Source organism: Falco rusticolus, chromosome W, assembly GCF_015220075.1.
Source record: "Falco rusticolus isolate bFalRus1 chromosome W, bFalRus1.pri, whole genome shotgun sequence".
Classification (NCBI taxonomy): Eukaryota; Metazoa; Chordata; class Aves; order Falconiformes; family Falconidae; genus Falco; species Falco rusticolus.
In genome coordinates this window covers 789,702-814,714 of record NC_051209.1, presented here as the reverse complement: position 1 = coordinate 814,714, position 25,013 = coordinate 789,702, and positions in this window count along the sequence as shown.

Below are 25,013 nucleotides of genomic sequence, written 5' to 3'. Positions count from 1 at the left end.
TGAAACCCACTCACTGCCATTAGAAAAGCCTGAAGAGTTTTTGATAACCTTCAGCCAGGACATGCTCTGTAAAGAAAGCAGCCAGTGCTATAAAGACTCTTGTTCCTCAGGGTCTTTGCTGCTGCTCTTGGAGTCTAACACACATTAACATTAATGGCCATACGAGCTATGGAAAAAGCCTGCACAAAAGCTGGGCGTGCTGCAGTAATGGACGGTGAGGTCCATTTTATGTACTCAATACATTAAGGTTTTATTCTTACAAATCGGAGTAGGAAACCCAATGGTTGGAACCAAACAGCAGAGCTGAACTGCTGCCGCCTTCAGCATGAGCATGGTTGGCAATGGGACTGTAATTATGGGGTTTAGCTGGGGCTCATGGTGGACCACTATAGGCATGTGGCCAGTACATGCATACTTGGGCTAGGGCTGGCCAGTACACAACTTGGACTGTACATGATTAGGTCCTGTTCATGGTTTTCCCATCCACAGGTCATCTCTTGCTGGGCTGGGACTTGATGTATGGTCTCTTTGCAAAGCCATGCCTTCATGAGAGCTTGCACCATTATATCTGTTCATGTCATGCTGTTGTGCTTTAAAACAGCCAAAGCAGCTGAAAGCCTGAAATTTAAGGCCAGGAATTTAATGTAATCAAGGAGTGAAGTTAGTGAAGGAAGGTGGGACAAGAGGGAGAGGATGTTACTGCAGGGCTGTGTGGCCCCTATATTTCATCACAAGAAATACAGAAGCAAGGTTTCCTTGGAGAGTATCTGAAAGTGGTGCATTAGCACCAGTGCCTCCTTGGCTCCAAACCTGACAGCACCCAACTTCTCAGGATGAGGTTACCTTATCAGCAAGCAGCAGCAGCAAAGGCCAAATCCTGCCCACATCTGGTAATAAATGGAGAATATGATGCCCCAAAAAGATGCAAAGTTGGGGATACACAAGGGATTGGAGAACTGGGAACTGATCATGTACAGTTACCTTAAAGAACCAATGCAAACTCTGGGAGAAATTGCTGAAATGTTATATTATTGTCGTAACTCCTGTTTTTCTGGCAGAAATATTTGTCTCCTACACTGCTGGGGTAGAGGCTTGAGCATGGGCATCCCTAAACCTTCCAGCTCCTTAACCTGCACGTGTGTATGAGCCATCATGTCTTTCTTGGGGATGGCATCTGTGAACAACAAACATTTTTGCTGCTGTGGCCAGGGAGCTGCATCCCTTTCCAGTCAGTGAATCAAGGCCAAGACTGATGGTTTGAAAGGCTGTGGGTGATAACACCCAAGACTACTTTTGCAAAGCCCCAGTTCCTTTCATTGTCACCAAACTGGGATAACCTGATGGCATATTTTAACAAAATTTCCTTGGGTTTGAATTTGGGTGATGCTCAGTTCATTGCAGTTACTGTAGCACAGAGTGGTTTATTTCCTTCAAGACCCAAAGCTCTGTTTAGGGACTGCAATACATCCTGATTTATTTTTTTTTTCCTAGAGAGAGCAGAAAGGTGTTCCTCAAAAAATCCTTGGATTTGCTTTGCCCAATCTGCCAATCAGTTAAAATCAGAAGTTAACATGGTTTTACAGCTTGCCTTAGCTTGCTTTTCCCAAGTAAAATGCTTCTAATTTTTATATATTTTCTGCTGAGACCCAGACTGAGTTTTCCCATCACTTAGTCTCCTCTCGCCGCACTTCCTTGAAGGAGAAATGGAGATGATTGGAGAAACAGGTTGTGCCAGAGAGTTGTGCTCGAGGAGACGGCAGCCACCCCACTGAACTCAATGGAAAAAATTAATTTTCTTGAACATTGCAGAGCTTCATCCAGATAAGTCTTAGATAGTGGTGAAGTTCCACAGATTGTCTAAGGGACTGTTAAGTAGGCTGATAGAGAAAAGCATGAAGGGTAAGAAATATTTGACTATTTAGCCTGGATTTCTGTGGATTTAAAATTTTTCTGAAGGTCCAGATTTTCTGGATATTTTTTTTTTTTTTTTGGCATTGCTCCATAGAAAACCAGGCCCTCGGCTCCCAAACTTTGGCACGAAAAAGCTGTACTGCCACAAGAACTGCAAGTTGATGGGAATCATGGGAGCAATGTTGCTATCAGGTCAGCTCCACCTGAGTGTAGCAGATGGAGAGATGGAAAAGATGGTGAATACAGGGATTAGAATAAGAAATAATTCATGGCAGCTCCTATAGGAATGCCCCTCAAACATAGTTTAAACAATGTGATCCTGGGGAATGGGACCGTTCCAGTGACTCATGGAGGCAGCATGAATCATGGAGAAGCAAAGTGCAGGTGTGATGGTCCCCAGAGCACAACCCAGACCTGGTGCTCCAGCTTTCCCACCCGGACACCAGCCTCTTCCCAAGCTCTGGTCAAAGCCCTGGTCTTTGCTTCCTTCTCTCCCCTCTCTCCTGGGAGGTGGGAGACTGGGATTGGAGCAGACAGTCTTTTTGCTCAGCACAGCATTTGTGCTTTGATTTTTGGGTGTATGGTGATAAGCACATGGATGGTCTCTCCCTCTGTTAGATCTCTCCCAACCTTGGTGATGAGGGTGATCCTCAACATTTAACATTATGCTAATCCCTGCCTCACTTGGAACCTGGCCAGTTCATTTTCATGCTACACTGCTCGTTTCCAGCTTCTAACGTAGTTTTAAAGTTGCATTAAATAAAGAATGGATGTAAAAATCAAATTAATTACTTGACACTCCATGCTACTTAATTTTAAGGCTCCCATTCCACCAGTATTTCTTGTAAGCACAACAAGCTGCGGAGTGCCAGGACGGCCGTATTGCTTTTAAATGTGTTGATTAGAGACAAATATAAAATGGGGATAAGTGTTGGAGCATTGATTTGCAATATTGTTTGGAGCTGTTCTTTGCACTTTGCAGTTTGCTTCCCTAAGTTACACACAGCATCTACGACCTTAGGTACCACCCCAAAAGTGAGTCACTCCATTTGCTGCCACGGGAATGGGGACCCCCTGTTGCTCTGCAAGCTGGGTTTGCCAGCACAGCAGCATCTGTGCTGCTGCCCCAGCCCATCCACCTCATTTTACATCCCATCCAATGATCAGAAGGAAAGACCCACATCAACAGAGCGGAACAGTGGGCGTGATGCTCTTCAGCTACAAGCTTTCAGGCAGACCCTGATAAATCCTCTTCTTTGTGGGAGATAGTTCAAAGCATGGAAGATGATGTGCCAAAAAGATGCACCTCTCCCTATGCTTGTTAGGAGGCAAGAAAAAACATCTTGGGTGACAGGTGATGGGATTCAAAATACACTCTATGTTAAACTTAGGGGGTTCTGTGATTGCTAAATTGCGATGAACTGTGGCATTCAATCTCCTTTAGACAGAAAGATGCTCTGATCTTCTATTTTTCCCAAGAACTTGTGACACTTTAAAATTATTTTTTTTCTTTGTCATGTGTTTAATCACTACAAAATTCTAGTATTGCATTTTTATAGGTAGCCAGACAGTTGGAATTTGCCAAAAAGGTGAGTTTGTTTGACTATGCATATAATTTTCAAGGATGAATGTATCTTTTTGGTGGGAAAAATGTCATAGATAATGCTGCATGCCAAGTCACAGCCTTTTTGTCTTCCATTCAGCTCAAATCTGTAGCTAAAACCAGTTCTGCCAGACATCAGTGGGAGAGCCTCTCTTCTCCTCTTACAGAGAACCTTGCTTTTTGCATTTTCTATTTTAGCTAATTGCATCCTTGCGCTCCTGTATGTGAATTTATTTATTTTTTTTAAAACACTGCTGGTTTTTTGCCACTGCTGGATGCTGAGGGTCTTTCTGCAGGCCCTCTTGTGCATAAAGGACAGCCACAAAGGGCCCGTCCTTCTGCACATGGATATTTTTCCATTTCCCTGGGCTTTTTCCACTTTACCAGGGTGTGGAGGGACTGACTCAGCACCCACACCTTCCTGTGAACAAGCAGCAACGGGGAAATCCCAGTGCATCCTCCCTTACAGACACCAAGGAGGGGGAGGATGCTTCGGTATTTCAAAAGAATCCAAGAGCAGAGTGGTCAACCAGGGCCTTTGAAACCCATAGAAGTTTATTTTTTTTATTATGTTCTTCTATTGTTTTTTTAAATGTCTTATTTTATTATCCTTGCAAGAAGGGAAAGGATGGAGCCTTTAAATTCTGATGGTAAAAACAGACAAAGCGATGGCACGGAAGGGGTTACACCTGCACAGCCATTCTTCATGGTACAACTTCTTCCAGGACCCACACAAAAACTTATTAAGTGGCTGCCTGTCACCTCTCCTTAATAAATAAGAATCTCTTTTCAGCCTCTTTGTCTCCTTCACCTCTGGGGCCAGCGTCCTGTAAACACACTGCCAATTAAACCTCACGTCTAGCAAGGCCACAACTAATGAAAAGCAATAGAGAATTCACTGCCTTTTAATGAGGAAAACATTGCTTTTTACAGGGAACAATTTATTGGGCCAATTCCCCCCGTCCATCACCCTGGGGAACCGCTGCCTTTTTTACCCCCTGTTTGTTACTTTGTCAAGCACGTGTAAAATTGCCTGCTGAACACAGAGGTGAAGGCTCTGACTCAGTTTACGGTGTGACATCTCTGATCTTGCTCCCCGGATCAGTAAGCAATCCTGGCAATGATATGCATGGAAATTAATTACTGTGCCCACCAGCGATACAGCAGGCCCCTGCCGTTGATAATAGATCAGTTTGTGGGAGTTTGTTAGAGGGGCGGTCGCGTCTGCTTCTGCTCGCACGCAGATAATGTCAGTGAAGTGTGAACCACCGACACCATCGCCCGCACAGCCGTGGGAGGGGGGCGGGCTCCTGGTGAGGGAGCACAAGGGCTGCCAGCGCACCCCCAGAAAAGGAAAAACAGGAAAAAGGACAGCAAAGTAGTGATTTTTCATTTACTTTTTTTGAGAGCAAAAAGGCAGCGTTAATGCCGTAAGAGGAGCGTGGTATTTAAGCAAGGGAAACTTTCACTGAGCCTAGACTATTAAAGTGATAAATATTTAAATGACACATGGATCAAGAGGTCAAATTGCAAATAAAAGAAGTTTGGGAATCAATTCTAGATAAATACCTTCAGGATCATACCATCCATGGGTATAATATGGCTTGGCTCCGTTAGCTTTACAGCCCTTTTTTTCCTAGACTTTGCAGTTTAAAATGCGTTCCTAAGCTCTTGGCTGCAGCGTTTTGCCTGCTCCTCCTGAGCAGCATGTTTCTTTGCTGGTGGATGCAGTGTTTTTTATTTGGTTTACCTCACCCACAGTTCAGGACATGGAGGGACACTCGGCACATTTTGGGGGTGGCCAAGATCAACCTGCGGAGCTTTTTTGGGGGGGGAAATGGGGGAATTGCCCCAGAGCAGTTGTAGGAAACCCCTCCTCACTGAGCTGTTGGGCAGAGTGGTCCATGAGCATCCTTGCATCCCTTCCCAGGTCACCCCTCCACATGGAGAGTGGTGAAACCAACCCCTCCTGTAAGATGAGTGGAGAGATGGTGGGCAGGGTCACAGCTCCCAGCCTTGTCCCATCACACCTCTGCTGCTCCTGGCACTGCCATCTGCTGCCCCTCGGGATTTTTGGCTATGGAAAAAGGGTACCAGCCCCTTTTCTGCACTTCTAGGGTGAAGATGGGAGAAGCATGCGGAGACCCAGTGGACATCAGGAAAGCCAACTCTGCCAAGCAACTGTCATCGGGAGCCTTCATAAAATCCTGCTGGCAAGTTATTTTTGTTTGTTATTTGACATTTTTTAGTATTATTTCTTACCCCTTTAGCGATGCTTTTTTCTGCTTGGTCCTGTTGACATACTCACTGAGTTAATTTAAAATTACATTCAGCTTAGGTATCCCCTTGACCAGCCTCCTTGTTGTCTCCGTAACTGTGGTGCTGCAGTTTGGCCACTGCTTTACAAGCCTGTTTTAATTTTTTATATTATTATTTCCTTGTAAGCTTCCCCATTCAGACCCTTCAAAATATTAGGATTTCCTTTCTTTCTCACCGCTTCCTTGGTGGTTTTGTACACTTTTAGGCCTAAAAGGGTTCCATATTGTTTTTAGGACCAGACAAGTAAGGCATGATGCCCATCTCAAACCCCAGCTCTTGGGTACCAAGGGAAACGAGGGTGGTGCTGCACTTGGTCCAAACATGGCAAGATTCCCCTCAAAAGTAAATGCTCCCAAAAGAACAGGGGACCCCAACTCCAGACTGTGACTTTGGGGTCCCTACTCTCAACCTAGGCTATCTCCTAGTCATAGTAATTTTTTATTTTATTATTGAATACTTCTAATGGGCACTGTTTTCCAGTTCCCCATCTTTGAAACAGCTATAACAGTCTTTTGTGGCAAGGCAGGCACTTTAAAAACATGTTTATAAAAAAAAAGAGAAGCTCATCAGAAATGGGTAATAATTAATACCTTCAAAAACAAGGCAGATGGAGAGGAAACAGGGATAGCCTTTAGCTGGTTTTTGATGCTTTGAGCGACAGCAACACTTGTTGCTTCTGTATCCCCACAGCTCTCATGCTGTGATCCTCCACCCGCTGCCGCTTTGCATTTGGTAGGGGAACGTTTCAGAAAAGAGTGGGTGAATAAAAGAATAAATCATGCTTTTGGATTTACCTGGGTATCTTCTTTGACCCAGTTTGCATATGCATTGAAGAGCAAAATTTGATTCTTCCTATTTACCCCCTGCTACTGAAATCTAGAAACTGCCTGTTATATATAAAAAGCCCAAGATTATTTCAAAGCTCTGGAAAAAAAAAAAAAAAAGAGGGGGGCGGGGAGGGAAAGCTGTGAAAGATCATTTCTTTCCTAATGCGACTGTTAGATTTGGCTTCTTTAGCAATTAAACTTTTCCTTTATTTATTACCCCTGCAGACCTCTGGTTAGAATAGGATCCTGAAGTTGAGTCCACCAGAGCATTGGGCTTACATGATTCAATTATCCTTTAAGGTAGCTCTGGAAGTTGGTACTCTAAGAGATCCTTTTGTTAATTGGCAGACTGACACAGACAATTAAGTTTGATCAGATGAAGAGGGCATCAGGGACATCATTAGCATACTGTACTGAAGACTACGTGGTGTGTAAAAGTTGATTAATTTCTGCCAAGGAAGAAAGCGGGGGGCTGGGGGAGCCTTCCTTGTGCATACAGCATTTTGCTTATTAAATATTTCATTTCCCTTGCTGTAAGCCGCGATCATTCCTATTTTTTACCCCTCCTTTTTGGTTTCTTTCCACTGCAGTGAAATCCACTGAATGATCATTCCTCTCTTATTAAAACTTCTACATTTCACTTGAGGTGTTGCATTAAAAAACCAAACCAAACCAAACCAAAACCAAAACCAACTAAAAAGATCAAACAACCAAAACAACAACAAAACCGAGAGGATCAGCAGGGAGATTTGCTTCAGAGATGGTTACAAAGCCCATGGCAGATGGAAGAGCAGGGATGAGCAGGGCATGGCTCAGCGGAGCTGGGCTGGGTGAGCTCTCCACATCCCCTTCAATCAGCAGGGACCTACACAAAAATATACCTGCAGCTCTCACACGCAGCAGGTCTTATAATGGAGGTGGCCGTATGGCTCTGGGTTGCTGGGGGAGATGCTGGGATGAGGTGGGACCACATGGCCCTGGACATTTTGCTGAGGCAGGAGGCATGGGAGGAGATGAACCCAGCAGCAGCTGGTGTTTTGAGCTTGGGTTTGCATTCATGAGAGGTGGTTTCTCTGAGTTTCTCTTGCCTGGTATTAATGACAGTCATACTGTTGAGGCTTCGGAAATGTCCTTTTTTTTTTTTTTTTTTTTTTTGCAGGCACCGCTGCAGAACAGAACGGAGGTGAGCCAAGCTTAGAGCCATCTTCAAGGTTTACCACCCTTTTACTGAATAGCAGAGACTCTGGATTCAAACCTCTTGGTAAGCCAGCAGCGCTTTGCTTTTCCAACTTTCCATACCTAATGCAAACAGCAGCCTGCCTGAGACTAGCTGCTCTACCACCCACCAAAGACAAACATCTGCCCAGGCCTGAGCAACCTGCCACAGTGAGGATCTTGTTGGTGTGGATTGCCATGGCTCCGCTCCTCACTCAGGTCTGCAGCCCTGGCATCCCAGTGAGTTCAATATGTTGTCACAAGCAGAAGCAGAATTTGATGTGTGAGCTGGGCATGAGCTCTGCCCTTTCACTGCGAGCTTTCAGAGAACCTCGCTGGGCTGTTGTCCCTCCCCAGCTCTTCCATGTCCACCCCAGATGCTCCAGCTGGTTGCTGAGCCAAAGGCAGCACAGGAGGAGCTTCCCCAAGCCAACACAGGACTGCAGGGCAACAGGTGAAACAAACCACATTTCCTCAAAGACAGAGCATTTCCTCCCCTCTACCCACTTTTGCAGGGAACATTTTAGGGAGAATTAGCTACAAGCAAGACTCATGCAGAAGCACATTTCCAGTAGATATACAATCCCTTGCTCCCACCTATTGCTGTGCTGTCTTTTTTGCACACTCCCCTTCCTCCAGCCCTTTTTCTGGGAGCAAGAGAGAAGGCATCTGGAAAGGAAACAAGGCACATAAAGGCTAGTAGGCACATGGTATCAGGATTTTCCATCCTCGTATCACATAGGTGGGCTCTGCCCTTTCTCATTAGCCATGCACAGTTGTTTCAGCAATTATGATATATATTGCATACTTCTTATAGCATTAGTCTTGCTACATAAGTCATTAATGTGCTAAGTCAGTGATAGCAGCAAATGTAGACTCTTGTGTAATTTGATGCTAATAATATCTATGAGATTTTAGTCCTAATCCGGTGAGACTTTTTAGCCCTCTTCTGCCATAGCATCATGTAATGAAAATTTAATGGCAAATTGCAAGGGCAGAATGAGCATGTTTTGCTGTCTTGCTGGCTAGCTGTGCTGCTTGTAAGGGTGTAGCACAGGAACAAAAGAGCACAGACTAAAGATTAATCCAGAGCACCATCCAGCAGTGACCAACGCTGGGTGCCTTGGGGAGGATATAGGAACAGGGTGAGCACACAGAGGTTCCTCCCCAGGATACTCTCCCAGCCTCCAAATGCCTTTGGCTCTGGGACCTCCCAAAAGTCCAGCCTTTGTGTTCAATAGGTCTCAGCATATTTTATTTCTGCAAATTTTTCTGGGCTCTTTTGAACTCACATAACCTTTTATTTCACTGACTCAGCTGGTAAATAACAGAAACAGGCAGTAACATTCTATAATGCTCCCATGGCAACTTGTAGGTGGCTTTAAGCTGGTGATAAGTGTTAAGTAAATGGAAATGCTGAGATTTTTAGGTGTATTCGTAGATCTGTGCCAATAAATCCCATTATTGTTAGGCACTTGGTGAAAGGCTCAAGGCACTTGGTGGAAGACTTCAGGGCAGCACTGAGCTTGGGGAGACCGAGTTGCATTCTGCAGGTCTCTCTCTGGCAAGGAGAGATGGAGGTGGGGCAGCCAGTCTCCAAAGCGAGCTGTCTCCTGGAAGCACCTCCTTTTGGGTGGGATGAATCCAGCCAAGTATTTCCTATGTGGGGACCAAGTCAGTCACATGCACGCGGGCTTGGTCTGCCCACGCTTCCTCCCTGGCAGTCAGGGATTCCCATTTACACCCTGCTATGTTTTCCACGTCTTCTTCCTATGGGGACCTCCCCTCAAAAATGAGAAATCCAAGCTTTTCAGTTGACCAAACTGTAAGCAGGGAAACAAGCGAAGGGAAAGGCCTCCTTGGTCTGACATGGTCCTTATGTAAGGACCAAGGTCCCAGGACAACCAGGTGAATGGTAAAACTTCCAGTGCCCTCGCCCCAGGCATCCCTCATCTCGATGCTGCAGAGCTCTGCTCCATTTTTCATTGAAATGGCAGGAAACCTGGGATTGCAGACCCCACCAAGAAAGCAGCACAATTCTTTGAAAATCTCTGCTGTTTTGGGAGAAAAGAGCATTCATCTGGATGTCATGGAAATGCTGAAAAACAGATTTTACCAACCAGTGGCGGTGAAAATTTTGTAAGCAAAAATCCAGGGAGAGGCAAGGAAAGGGACAGGAGCGGCTGCGAGTCGTGAGGTTTTACCAATGGACACAAGTCTTCAGCTCACTGACACCCATGGGAGAGTATGTCAGAACATGAAATGGTGGAAAAATTGTTTCTGCCAAGAGATGGAAACCATGCCCAATTCCTCTCCAGCAGTCACCTGTGGAGTGGGACTTTGCTGCTGTCCTGCTTGTGTCATGGGCAAGTCCGGATGCAAACTTAGAGACAAATAGATGTCTTCATGCTCCATCTCCCAAATTAGGAGTGTAAGAAAAGGGTGAAACGGGATTTGTAAAAGCAAAAAAGTGCACTGAAGGCAAATCGCTGTACTAGTGGGCTGTGCTGGCTGTCGGGTATCGCTTGTGCAAGCCTGCGAGAAGCATGCCCCTTGCACCAGGACTGAGATTCGCCTGCTTCTGCATAGCTACAGCAAAGAATGGTTTTGAACCATAAAGGAATAATACTTGAGATGTATTGGCTATACAGTTTCATTAAGATGACATAACATCTTGGGTAGATTATAATTTTATAATACCTTTGCATGCCACTGCTATTACTACTGTGTTGTTTTATGACGATGTTAATATACAGATGTTGCTTTAATCTGTTTTTTATTTTACTTTGTATATCCCCTATGTACATTTTGTTGTAAGGTAGTTTATTTTGTAGCAGCTCATTTATTTTAAAAGTTGGAGGTATTTTTATATCACTGCTAGCATGCTAATGACATTTATACATGTGTTCTCTTTAATCTCTCCCCTAGTTGCCTGGTACAGAGCACAGATATTACAATTTCTCTGATTTTTCTAAGTGCTGAAAACTGTTCTGTTAGGGGTTTTATTTTAAGGTTTAATTTTTTATTTTGAGGTTTACTAAGTACGGCTCTGTCGTACTGTATTTTGGTGTGCTATGCCGCCTTCTTGTGTTTTCACCGATACATTCATTATGTGCTAAGCACTGTTGCTGTAGAAGGGTTTGGTCATGTTACCCTCCATCCGAGCATCTGATGCTCCTTAGGAAGCTCTTGAGAAAAATGTTGCGACGGAGGGAAGACACAGTCACTCAATATGAGTGATCAGCAGACTTCGTTTATTGTCCCTTACAGTCACCTTTTATGCCTTGTTATAATTAGCTCATACATATTACAAAAGTTAAGCTCATTATTGGTTAGTTGCCTAAATACCAAGCCCACCCCTAGTTTCTCTTCTGTAGTTTTCTGTTCCCACCTGCAACATTCTTTTCCCACCAAAATCTTCCTGTTATTGTGTAACAAGGACAGCCAAAGACAGTGTATTTTGCTTTACTTCAGATAAGCTGAGAGCGATGTGCATTTTTGTCCAGCCAGCTGGACTATGTCTATGTGACCTTTTTCAGCTAGCCAGTTATCCACAATTCCCCCGTTTTTATTTTGGGCGACATAGGCTTGGTTGACCATCTTCAATAACAGCGTTTTAACACAAGAAAACTACATATCTAAGCACTACTAAAACTATTACCATAATGATCAAAAAAAAGAATAATAATAATAATCCTGTTTGCTATGAGATTGTATCTTTGCTGTCAAAAGTTCGAGTTTTTTATGCATGGTCCTCTGTGTGTGGGATTGGAACAGATGTCGAATAGATTCCAGAACAGGGCCCATCGCAAAGTGCTGGCAAAGCAGCGTTCTCGCATCGAGCTCCTCCAGCGTGCTCTACAGCAGGTTTCACCCAACGGCTGGGAACCCAAATAGTGCCTGAATTGGTAGAAATACAGACATAACCACGCCCCACATAAATCACCTCCACAGGACCTACCCATTGTCCTGTTTTTGCATCCTTATACAGTACTTTCATGTGTGGTGGCCTGGGGGGTTCTGAGCCAGCGTGGTGCCTTATTATAGGCGGCTCATTACTGTCCCCAAACACACACAAATGATTAAGCACAAAAAGGGCTTTCACCACCCTTTCTCTTACATCCTGAATCTCTTTGAACTTTTCTATATAGCGTTTTAGCGTCCCGTTAGCCCGCTCTACAATTGCTTGTCCAGTTGGAGAATGAGGGATTGCAGTAACATGTTTAATATTCCACATTTGCATAAAGCGTTTGAGTAGTCCGCTACCATATGCAGGACCGTTATCAGTTTTAATAGTAATAGGCACCCCTAAAACAGCAAAGCAACTAGTTAAATGCCGGCGCACGTCCCGGACCTTTTCCCCGGGCTGTGGTGTGGCCCATAACATATGGCTATAGGTGTCTATAGTAACATGCACATATTTCAATCGACCGAATGCAGGAACATGAGTAACATCCATCTGCCAAACATCATTAGACTGTAGTCCTCGCGGGTTGACCCCGCAACCGAGCCCTAAGCCTGAGTTATGGTGACTACATATAGGGCAAGCCTTCACAATGGCCCGAGCCTCCTCCATAGACAGTTTGTAGGCTCGTGCCAATCCCTTCGCATTTTGATGGAAGATCGAATGGGCTTCTCGGGCTCGACAATGTGGTGCTAATGGGGGTTCAGTAGTGATTGCGACGAGACGATCAGCTCGAGCATTGCCCTCTCTGAGGCCTTCTTCCCACTGGTGGCTTCGGATATGGATCACCGCATACGATTCCGATCTCTGTGCGATTGCCAGCTGCAAGCTCACAAGTAGTTCTGTCAAGCGTTGATTCTTTAATTCACGCACGCTTGCATCTTCAATCCGGCTGACTATGCCGGCAACATAGAGAGAATCTGTGACTACATTCAGTGGGACATCTCTCCATCTAATAAATGTCCAGACCACTGCATAGAGTTCTAGCGTCTGTAGAGAATCCTTTGGCTGCGCTTGTAGAATTTGGTGTTGCCACCCTTGCTCATCTTTCCATGTTATGGCAGCGGTCCTAGAGCGTCGACCCGCATCAGTAAAGGCCGTGAGAGCGTGTGGGATAGGCTGGCTGGATCGCTTCGGCTTAACAATCCAGCCCATGTTCTCCATCCACGACAGGATGGGCGATGGGAGTGGTTTCACTATTATTGCTGCTCCATCGTGGAGTAATGCAGCCTGCAGTTCCTCGGAGTTCTGCAAGTACCACTCCAAGTCGATCTGTCTCATTGGCACCCATATCGTGCCAGGAGGAGTGCCATCCACCTGTAAAATACGACAGCGACCTTTCTTGATCAGCTCTGTCAGCGTCGAGATCTTGTCTTGTATTGTGCGTCGTGGTTGCAGTGGGGGAGCTATCCATTCCAATACGATGGTGGAGTACTCCCCTTTCTCCCCCGTTTTTATTTTTTGCTGTGTTAGAGCACCCATGAGGTACTGAGTGCCACACAAGATAGTCAAATCGATGGGTAACCCTACAACACGCCGATGCGTGGAGCGCGCAGTCACCATTGAAGCTATTTGTTGTAACGTTTGTTCTTGCTGTTCAGTAAGCTGTACTGGGGTTGAAGGATCTGTCCCTCTCAACAGGGGGCGTAGTTGATTTAACAGTTCATTGGGGATGCCCACTACAGGCCGGAGCCATTGCAGATCACCGAGCAGTCGTTGGGCGTCGTGAAGGGTTTGGATATCCAAGTGGAGTGACAACTTTTGAGGCTGAATTGTTGTATCAGTGATGTGCCACCCCAGATACTTCCAGGGGCTTGATTCTTGCACCTTTTCGGGTGCTACTACCAATCCCCTAAGCTTGAGTTGTTCAATTAAAACCTGTTTTTGTCGCAAAGAGAAGGGTGTTGGCTGGGCTAACAAGATGTCATCCATATAATGGTAGATTAAAGTCTTAGCCCAGCGTTGTCGCAAAGGTTGTAGTGTGGCAGCAACATAGAGTTGACACAAGGTGGGCGAATTTCTCATTCCTTGCGGGAGGACCGTCCATTCAAAGCGTTGGTCCGGTCCCTCCCGGTTGATCGCGGGTAAGGTAAAGGCAAATCTGCGCTGATCATCTTCATGTGAAGCAATTGTGAAAAAGCAGTCTTTCAAATCTACAATGAGTAAATGCCACCCTTCCGGTATCATAGCTGGGTTGGGTAATCCGGGTTGTAAGGCCCCCATATCATGCATCTGTTTGTTTACCGCTCGCAGATCATGAAGCAATCGATATTTTCCAGACTTTTTCTTGATAACAAAGATGGGGGTATTCCAGGGGCTCGTTGACAGACGCAAATGACCTTGTTGATACTGCTCTTTAACCAGTTCATGCGCCTGTTCTAGACTTTCCCTTTTTAACGGCCACTGCTCTATCCACACTGGTTCCTCTGTCTTCCATCGGAGTGGGATCGGGAAAGTCCAAGCAATGGCCGCCCCTAGAAAGGGAGGTCTGAAGTGAGGACCATCCCCATTTGGGCCAAGATATCGCGGCCAATCAAAGCATGCACCCCCTCAGGTAACGGAATAATTGAGACACAACAGTTTATAACTTTGTCAGCTATAGTCCATCGCAGAAGGGGGGATTTGCGAGCGAGGGTCAATCCCCCCACTCCTGCAACTGTAGCATTGGTCGTACAGGTTGGCCAATGCGCCGGCCATTTGTGTGCACTGATTATAGAGACATCAGCGCCAGTATCCAACAGCGCAGTAATCGAGAGAGTCTGGTCTCCATACTGCACTGTGACCGATCGCCGTGGTCGTTGTTGCAAGCCAATAGTCAATAAAGCCATTTGCCCTGTAGACCCAAAGTTACCTTGTCCTCGAGGTTGTTCTTGCAGTGGTTGGAGGGTGCCTGCAAGATGCGGTAGTGGAATCAGCTGGGCTATCTTGGTCCCTTTAGGTATAAAGAGTGGGGGAAACAGCGTCTGAGCCATAATATGAATTTCTCCGTGAAAGTCCTTATCAATCAGTCCCACCAAAACATTGAGTCCCAACATGGTGGCTGATGAACGCCCGATGAGTAATGCTCCAACAGCTTGTCCGCGTATACAAACTGGGCCTTGTATGCCAGTAGCAAGTTTTGTAGGCTTTGAGTCCAAGAGGGTACAATCTACTGTTGTTGCCAGGTCCAAGCCGAGGCTTCCGCTGGTTGCAGGTCGGAGAGGAAAGGATTTTGTGCTGCTGGGCAGGCAGCCGCTTTTTGTGTCAGCGCGGGGCGGCTCTTCCCGCTGGGTTGCCCGTTTCCCGATCGACGACAAGCAGCTTCATTGTGAGTGTCCGAGCGGCAGTTTCGGCACCATACGGAGTTGGCATTGCAGTCCCGTCTCACGTGTCCGGTGGCACCGAAACGGAAGCACCGTAGACGAGATGGGCCGCGGTCATTTGATCGCCCAGCAAAGGCTTGCAAAGGAGCAAGGGCTGCTAAGACCTGACTCTGGGTAGACTGCGCCTGCTCCTTTAAAGCACTCCCTAGTTCTTTTATTGCCTCGACTAACATAGCCTGGGGCCCGACTGGCACTTGTGCCATTCTTTCCAAAGCTTCTTCTATGGTCCATGTCCCTGGTAGCGTAGCTAGGATGTTACGTGTGGCTGGGTTACAATTCTGTATGGCACACTGCTTTAAAATGGAGCCTTTGAGATAGTCTTGCACCCCAGCCGCCTGTATGGCGTTTGCTACCCGATCAATAAATAACCCAAATGGCTCCTCTCTTCCCTGTTTGATTCCCATATAGGAAGGGATTCCCCCGGGCTCCTTTATACGGTCAAGCGCTAGTCTAGCTAGCCTCATCGCTTCCTTTGCCTTATCCGGTCCCATCAGTGCCTGCGCTTCGGTTCTAAAATAGGGTCCTAAACCCATCAGCTCCTGTAAAGTAACCCCATGCAGTGGGTCCCCTGGCTGTCTAACCACTGCTACCGATTCCTGACAAGCAGCCTGCCAATGAGCGTTAAACAGAAGCTGCTGATGTTGGCTCAAGATTAACTTCATTATACTGCGTATGTCACTCGGGAGTAAGATATTAGTTCCCCAAAGATAATCTAACATTTGCCTGGTGGGTTCCCCTTTTAAACCTGACTCACTCACCGTAGCCCGTAGCTGAGTTAATAATTTCCAATCTAAGTTAGTGAGAGAAACCGTGATATTCCCCTGCGCATCTGGCTGTGAATACGTGACCGGGAAAGCCTCATGCACGATTCCCGCGGCAAAATCGCGTTCACCCTCAAGCATAGCACTGTCTGCTATCTGCTTCCAGACCTTTTGCCTATTTTGGGCAACCTGAAGGCATTCTGCAGAAGGATTCGTACATTCCCTACTCTCTACGGGGTTTTTACGGTCTATCTCTTCGCTTACGTCATCATTCCCCGACGGGGGGGGGCTGAGGGATTCAACGAGGGCGGCGACGGGAAGGGCGACTGGTCCCAGCTTCCCGCAGCCCCCTGCTGAACCGTCAGCGTACGCACCGAGGGAGGCAGCGGGCAATCGGGGGGGGAAGCCGATTCCCCCTGCCGTGCGGCTACTGCAGTCCCGCTTGCAACTCCCAGCCGCCCAGAGGCAGCAGCAGCCGCTCTCTGTTCGGCTCGATGTTGCAAAAGGGCATTAGTGACAGCCTGCCACGGTTTCATCAGTTTTTTGGCAGTTTTATTGTCGGCTATTACTTCGGCAAACAGCGTGTCCCCATAATTACGGCACTCTGCATGCTCGAAAACCGTATCTGGATTCCCAAAATGACCCCTCGCTACCCCATAAGCTAATAACCCTGGTAATTCCTTTTTACAATCTATGTCCCGAACGCTCCGCTTTTCTAAAAAGCCTTTGAGCAAATCATACGTCGCTTGTCTCTCCATACCGTCGTCAGCGCTGTTGCAGCCTTTGCGAGACTTCGGCGACGCGTGGCCGGCGGGACCCTCTGTAGGTGCTCCCGGGCGCGGGGACTGTGCCCTTCCGCCTCCTGCGCTGCTTTCAGGACCGGTACCCGAATCTCCGTCGAACCGTGGCTCGCAGGTTCAGCCCTCTCTAGGGTCCCTGTTCGGGCGCCATTTGTTGCGACGGAGGGAAGACACAGTCGCTCAACATGAGTGATCAGCAGACTTCCTTTATTGTCCCTTACAGTCACCTTTTATGCCTTGTTATAATTAGCTCATACATATTACAAAAGTTAAGCTCATTATTGGTTAGTTGCCTAAATACCAAGCCCGCCCCTAGTTTCTCTTCTGTAGTTATCGGTTCCCACCTGCAACATTCTTTTCCCACCAAAATCTTCCTGTTATTGTGTAACAAGGACAGCCAAAGACAGTGTATTTTGCTTTACTTCAGATAAGCTGAGAGCGATGTGCATTTTTGTCCAGCCAGCTGGACTATGTCTATGTGAACTTTTTCAGCTAGCCAGTTATCCACAAAAAGGCTTTTAAGGCGACCACGTGTTCCCTTAAGTTAGGAGCAAGGTAAAGAGCAGAGCAGACCTGAAGATGTATCGAACCTCTAGCAGTCACATCTCGTCAGGACCTGGATTTAAAAAAAATTACAGCCCAAAGACTAGGATGTTCCCATGCTTGGCTATAGGTGCTACAGGCAAACTGAAGAGGAAATTCTCCCAGCTGGGTTCAGGTTGAGCAGGGCTTTGTATTTGGGGTTGTACTGATAAAGCAAGCAGGTCAAACTGGGGAATAAGGATTCGATAGCTGGAGGCTGGCACCAAAAGAAGGGGAGGCACAACCTGGATTTCTGGACCTGGCTGACTAACATTGCCATCGTGTAGGTGTATGCACAGTTATAACAACATGACGTCCCATTTCAGAAGGGGCTTTGTGCGGTGCAGAGATGTAAAGGAGGGGGTGGACTTGTTGGGAGGAGGAGGAGGGAGCAGCATCCTTCTGAGCAGCTTCCCATGCTGGACTTCTCAAATAATATCTAATTAAGTCTGCTGCCCAGAATGGCATCAAATTAGCAAGTGAACAAATTGCATTGACTTTGGTGGGATGACTCCTCGGCTTCATCCTGCCCCACAGCTTGACTGCTCTGTCTATGGCTCTGCCCTGCTGAACTCCTGGTGAAACCCCTCCCAAACCAAGGAGAAATGAGCATCCACCCCTCTCCACAGGCTCTAGCTCCTCTGCCCCACTGTAATACTCCGCCAGAGCTCTCCAGCCTCCTCGGGGACACCTCCCCACTTCCCCGAAGAAATGTACATGGGGAAAGGCCTGAATATTTTTCCCATAACTTGGTGGGACGGAGCTTGAGAAATGCTGCCATAGATGGTTTCATGTTGCCAAAATGTACTTGCTATTTGATGATGTGGGCTTTCGGAGGGCCTGCTGTTCCCAGTTGTCCATTGCATATTAAGGATGGTTATAGCCAAGACTTTTCTATTTATTTGCTCCCTTTTCACTGTGACTTTATTATGCATGAGCAGCTTGACTGTGATACTTCTTTTGTTTTACATTTTGCATTCATTAAAAAGCAGTCATCTGCATATTTTGTGAACCCTCAGGGGTCTCTTCTCCCCTTGATGCATGCATGCCAGTCCCATTAGCATGGATGGGAATTAGGAGCTCACTGAAGGAAAAACACAGGAACCCCTCCCCCTGTTTCTCCCTGTACCACTCAACTAGGATATTAAAAAAATAATAATTACAGAAAATATTCATTTTGTGTTTTTTAAAAAATATTTTAAAAACATAAAGAAGGAAAACTTGACCATGTACCTCAGGAGATTCTTCTTGTAGCCCAGGACTAAAAGCTGCATAGACAGAGGATGTAAATAATTTTAGCATCACCAGGTTTTCATCTGCATCTTTACCAGTAAGTACAGTGGGGGCAGACCCATTCCCCAACATGGAGGGCAAGCAATGTGGTACAGCTCATGTCCACAACAGTGCCCTCTTCCCTCCCCACTCTTCTAACATGAGAGTGAGGTTTGTACCCTGCTTCCTGACCCTGTTTTAGTCACCAATAAGGGTTTGATCCCATTTCTGTCATCCCCCAAATGTCTGCAGGCTGCACCATGGTCCTCAGCAGCTTCCTGATGATGCTGAGGATGTGGACGAAGAAGTTGTGGTGGTCTCATAAAAGCAGTCACTGGGACATCTTGCAAGCTCCTGGCTGACCACTCCAAGGCTGGCTATCACCAAGCCACTGAGCAGAGGGACCATAGTGCCAGGTGATGCTCCTGCAGTGGAGGGGGAGGGCTGGTCCTGCCATTATCCCTGTGCCATTTGCAGAGGGCTGCCCTCCTCCCTCCCCTGCTCCTGCTGAGCAAGGGCTCAGGCTGTGCATTTTTGCTCCCTGCTGTTATAAACGGTAACAATTAAAACAATTTTATTTTGGGTTCAATCAATTTAGGTTGAGAAACAATAAGCAAAAACAGCGCTGGGTGCGCGGAGAACTCCCATAGCTCCACCACACGCACACCTGAGTCCTAAAAGCAGTGTCTTTTATGCCCGGATCTTGACCAGTCTCTTCTCACCAGATGTTCGTCCTGCCCTTTCCCCACTGGGCCGTTAGGGTACGCCTTCTCCTCCTATTGGCTCTCCTTTGGCGCGCTTTTTCAAATCTCAAGGTCTTTGTCTCCTTCGGCGGGCCTTCTCGTGGTTTCGCTTTCCTTATCTCCTTCGGTGGGCTTTTCCAGGCAGCGATTGCCTCAGGGGAAGCCATCACATTGTCTTAAAGGAGAACCACATATGCCCACTCACCGCAACCGCGATACAGGTCCCAGATTTACACAGGGTACAACAATTACACTTATCACAGTACATTCTATTTTTGACATGAATCATGACTGCATTTATCACACTGCCAACAAAGATTTTTTTTTTCATTTTGGTTAAAACTACCAGTGCATGGTGGCATCTGGTACAGGGATCCCTTATTCTCTCTGCCTCATCTCTGAGGGTTAGAGCAATCAAGCTTCTCCACCCAGACAGAAGTTTTGTATAAAACCTCCCCTGCTCTTCTGTGTTTCAAGTTTGGCAGTTCCCCCTCTCACAAGTGTGTGCACAGGAAGACATGCAGAGAGATATGAATTTATTTTCTGCATTGTTAAAGCTTCAACATTGCCCTCAAATCATCCTGACACATAGGCAATACAGCTCGGTTCACCAACCAGCACATTTTGCCCTGAGCAAAGACACTTTCCCATGCATGGAATGATCTCCCACTGTTTCCCATAAGAGCGCCAGGCTAGCTGGAGAAATCGAATCAAAAGCTTTCCAAGACAACAACCCGCCTGAAACAACTGGAAACAAATGAGGGCTCGGGCCGTGGCCGGACGACGCTGGTTGGAGCCGAGTGCTAATCGCGGGATTAGGCAAGAACCCCGTTTTGTTGCTGCTGCCGTGGCTGGAGCATCCTGCGCTCTGCCAAGCATCCGCCTGGTCTCAGCAGCACGCTGGCTGCTCCCAGGACCTGTCTCTCTGCCGGTGTGTTTGCGTACTTATCCGTGAGCCATACATCGTGGATACTGCCCACTTTAGGCACAATGGGCATTTTAGCAAGTCAATCACTTAGATGGAGCTTATCTTGTCTGAATAACAGTGGGTAGAGGGGGAAGGACAAATCGTTTTGGAGAAGGAGGCATTCCTAGCGCAGCTTCCTGGCTGCTGGGGCTCTGCTTGCTGTCCAGATGCTCTCCCAAATTAAAGTATGGTCCAAGCGTCAGAGTGGGTGTTTGACCAGAAAAGCCCGATTCCTGGCTGCTTCTCAACTATATATCTCCCTGCTTTCTTTCTGCTGCTTTATGTCCTTAGCAGCATATCCATAAGTAAAGAAATTACTTAGCTGGGACCCAAAGCGAAAGGGGATCATTTTCCAGGCTAAGAGATGTCACTCAGCGCTTGCTCAGGACCCGCCTCATAATTCAGGCTGCTTGGAGACAGCCCACAGGTAATGGAACAAAATAACAGCCTCCCAGTTCCTAGTTTACTCCCTCCTTTGGCCCACTCATGTCTTTTTACTGATGGACTGCTCGACCAGCTGAAACCTGTACCAAAGAAACATTTGCATAGTAATGCCAAGTTAGGAGGCTGTAAGCTGTCCTTAGGTCAGCTCTGAAGCTTGGGGACTTTTTGGCATCCTTTGTATAAGGTACAGAGAACTGCTGTTCGCCTACTTTGCACATCTCACCGGCGTGGGATTTATATTTGTACCTTGACTTCTTGCTGCCCAACTGGTTACTCTCAGCCTGTATCTCCTCCTGGATAACTTTGCTAAAGTATCTCCCACCCAATGCCTTGGCCACACAGGTCCTTCACTCGGGTTCAGAGTTTCTGCTTCGAGCCCACAGTAGTTGCACTTCAGCTGTGAGCGACAACTGCACTTCAGGATCAAGCCTGAAGAAAACTTCAGCGCCACTGGCTCACTCGCTAAAATAAAGCAAAACCAAAAAGGATGGGAAATGGTTTTACTGGAGCAGCATCAGCATCAGCTATTTGTGAATCGGTTTGTTAAGAGAAGGAGGCTTCATTTAGCTAAAAGGTGCTAGCTAAATTGCATGACTGGCCTTCATGTCTCCAGCCCTCTACTTACCAGTCTGCAGCAGTGGTCCTTTAAGAAATGGTCCAGCAATTCGTGTCAATGGTCCAGCAATTCGTGTCAATAGAGGGTTTAAAAGGTAAACATTAGGACCTGGATCTGTTACCGAAATCTCGGAATGAAGAACTTATCCACACCAATGTGATGTAGATAAGCAGACACTTCTTTATTAACGGCCGGGTGCGTGAGTGAGTGAGTCCTCTCACGATCAACGCACACCAAGTTTCAAAATCATACACCTCATATAGAACTTATTCATACATATTCATTAAGTATTCATGCATAAACATAGTATTTCCCGAAAATCTTTAACATACTCTCGCTTCGTATGCTAATCAGCTTATTAGTCCTTTGCGCCTGCGCAAAACCTTCCAAGAACTGTGGGCAGGGGTCTCCGGGACGTGGGCAGTGGTCTCTGGGAGGAAGGCCGTAGGTCTTCCTCATGGTGTACTTTTCACCTTTTGTCTGGAATGTGATGATCTTGCAAGTTTGCAGTGTTCTTATCGGTCTGAGCTAATTTATGTCCTTGTTGGCCATCTGTGTCTTCGGCTTGTTTCTTTTAGTCGCTCCCTCTAGATAACTTATAAACAGGCCCCTTGTTAGAGAAAGTTAAAGAAAGAAAAACAGACTCCTTCTTTCATCAGTTATTTCTTTAATTATTTCTTTCAAACTATGGTTACATGACCTAATTACTATACCTACATTCTTTGAGTAAATATAAGTTCTTAGCCTTGGTGCAGGGCTGTACAGAGGATTTCATAGCAGCTTTTGTTGTGCAACTACTAGTTTCATTAGAATATATTTCTTATTCCTCTATATTTCTATTAAAATGATTTTAGCAAATCTGTAACAAATCTAGGGAACAGGAGAACAAAGGAGTTTCAAAATGACTGTTAACTATTGCACGGGACTACACAAGTCTCTGACATCCAGCCAAGAGTTTACCAAATAAGGAAGAAAAAGAAACTGAAGGGTGACTGGAGGACAAAGCCTGGGAGGAAGACTGTGAGCCTTCAGCCCAAACGACCCCCAGAGGGACCACCGAGAACTGATACGCATGCGCCAGTGGAAGGGGTCGAATTCCGGAAACTAATTGTAATAACCCTGCCTTTCTTAGAAGCAGCGATGAATATGTATTAGCTTAGGAACATAAAAACCAGCCGCCTGATGTAATACGTGTGCGTGTTAGAGGAGCCCTGACTCCCCGCGCACCCAGCGCTGTTTAACTGCCTTTTATTAACCCCATAAATAAATCATATAAAACTAAAAATTGACTAGGAATTTATAACAGTCCCATAATAAGGGCAAGCTATTTCATAACTGAAGTCTGAAATGGGGAAAGGAGAAGGGCAGAACAACAGGCTTTCCATTCCCAAAATGCAGCATCGCAGTCATCTTGAATAATGGTGAGTGCATGGAAGGCCGGAGGCGTTTGCTTGGTTAAATATTTACCATGCAAGTATTATTTCACAGAACATTTCTGGGACTTTATCTAAGCAGGGTGGAGTAAGTGAAACATTTGGATGGGTCAATAGGACCATTTGCAGGAGTGGCTTGTTCTTAAATGGGACTCAAAAGTTGACCAGAGGGAACACAGTAATGTTTGACTACTAAAAGCATTGCTTGCAAAAATGCAGTGCCGTGCTGGTTCCAAGAGAGCAGCAAACGGCTCGTCTCCTTGGCATCGCCGGGATTTCCTCTTCATTAGTGATTTATACAAACTCCTGGAGATCAATGAGAAAGGGGATGAGCTCCTGGTGGCTTGGTAGGAACCTGACGGTGCTGAGAAAGGGATCAGTGAGGATGTGCACGATATTCCCCCAAAATCATCTTTACTACTTGTAGAAATTACCTGTGTTTACATGTATAGCCCACCATGGGCCCTGTAAACACCAGGACTCAGGTCCAGTGTTACCTGGATGGCATCTGAATCTTCTCCCCAGACTTTGCTCATAGATACAATTAAATTACAGATAACTCTGAGCCATCCAAGTATGCCAAGCCACCAGGAACAGACAGAAGATTGTTTTAAAAATCCTTGTAAGGACAGTGCAGAAAGTGCTGCTCTGTAGATGCAAAACCAAAGTAAAGACATCATTTTGTGACATTAAAAAAAAAGGGGGGGAGGTATGGTTATTTTAGGTTTCACTTAAACAGGAATGAGGTTTTCCTTTCTCCCCAGTTCTTTTTAAGGAATTTTTTAATGGATTAACTGCAAGCTAAATTACTCCCATTATCTACTTAGGAGCAAGCAACTGTATTGTCCATGTAGTCATTCAGGAGTAAGATAAAAGTTCTTACAGGCACAGATTGGCACTGGGCTACCATCAAGGCTGTTTCTGCATCTCTTTCTGGCTGGAGGCTCTCAGAGAGCTTTATGGGCATGGGGGAAGGGTGTCTGTGGGGTAATTAGTGCCAATACTTGTTTAGGAGGTGCTGACTAAGATGTCATGTGTACTGACTTTTCTTCTAAGTTACAGGACAAATATTTTTTTTCCAAATATTTTTCTTTTAAAGTAAGATTGTTGCAGAACACTTACTGTTCCAAATGTCTAGTTTCTTCAATATTTTTGCTTTTTGGCTATATTCTTATTGCCTTATTTGCCCAGCCTCATTTTTTCCCCATAATCTTGGAAAAGAAATACCTTTTCAAACTTCTTATTGGGAACAAAAAATATGAATTTTATTTTATAATCTCATCCTGCATATTACTGCAAAGCTTGGGAAATGGGGGAAAGTCTATAAAGGGCATGTCCCCAGCAGGCTGTCTGGAAGAAGGGGGGGTGACAGCTGGTGCTGTGTTGTGTGTCCCTAGAGAAGGACTGGAGAAGACTCTAAAGGAGGGGGTTTTCACCTGTGGATAGCAAGTGAGAAGATTGTCCTTTGGGAAGGCATGTGTTGATGGGGTGTACAGTGGTAAAAGAGTCTTTGTTTTGGCCCTTCCGGCATGGGAGAAAATTACTCTGGATTATACAATGAAAACTGAGCTGGAGAGTCACCCTGACCTTGGAGAAGGAATTTATCCCTGTGCAGCAAGCAGTTCCTTCCATGGCTTGCAGGGCAAGATTCTACCTGTGGGTCAGGGCAGAAATGCCACCGGATCTTTAGGTGCCTGAACCATCTCATGGGACCCTGCCAGCACCTTGGATGCTCTTGTCCCCAGATAGGTCCATATCAGCAGCAGAAGAGCAGTTTCTTGCAGCCTTGGAGGAGACAGTGCTGCCCCTGGAGCTGCACGATGGAATTGGGCTCTTTGGAGCCTGTTGAGCAGAAAAGTGAGTATCTATGGTATTTCCTAGCCATGATTTCTTGGTAGTTATGTCAGAAGTCTCATGGGAATTGAAATGTTTTGGGGACTCATTTGTGATGCCTTGTTTTCCTTCGACCTCCTTTAAGACAAAAGGAAATCTCCCATAGCATGGAAAATGCTTATTTGTGATAGGGAAGAAACTCTAACAAGGGATGGTATACAAAGCATCCAAAACGGGATTAAAATTTCTAAAGAAATTATGAAGAGTCTCATGAAGGAAAGCCAGCAGTTATTTTTTGCACAAGAAAGTTGGGTGAAGCAAGAATGTCCACCAGTGGAGGGAGGGCAAATCTTCTAGATCC